This window comes from Glossina fuscipes, unplaced genomic scaffold (genome assembly GCF_014805625.2).
Source record: "Glossina fuscipes isolate IAEA_lab_2018 unplaced genomic scaffold, Yale_Gfus_2 1, whole genome shotgun sequence".
NCBI classification, from domain to species: domain Eukaryota; kingdom Metazoa; phylum Arthropoda; class Insecta; order Diptera; family Glossinidae; genus Glossina; species Glossina fuscipes.
The window spans coordinates 46,652,463-46,653,029 of NW_023998415.1; positions in this window are offsets into that span (position 1 = coordinate 46,652,463).

Below are 567 nucleotides of genomic sequence, written 5' to 3' on the forward strand. Positions count from 1 at the left end.
ATATATCAAGCGATTAAAAATGCAAGGAGTTGCGTAATATATAATATTTACCGCATGTGATGGGTATTCGCGCTTCGCCTACAAGCAAACCTGATTCTGTCTTGCTTACTTTTATTTTATTTTAATCGAAAAATTTCTTTTTTTATTAATTATAATTAATGTTAATTTGTCATACTATTGTAAACATGAAAGTTCTGACTATTTCCAGGCGCAAATTCTATTATCAATTGAAAACAAAAGCAAAAAAAAAAACACAAAATATTATCACTTTTAGTAACATATTTGTAACTTATTGGTATAGTTATAAGTATGTGTATATACGTATGTATGTACACGTAAGCATGTAATGTTTATGAAATGAAAGTTTAATATTAAGATTTTAAATTCGTTATCTGGACAGATTTACAGATAGCTAGACTCTGCTGTTGTGTTAATAATAATTAAAAATTCATATATTTTCGTTTACAGCTCTTACAAGGCCTCCGACGAATTAATGCAAAACAAATAAGAACATTATAGTCGGACAAGGCCAACCATTAAATACCCCATATCCCCGCCATTGTATAA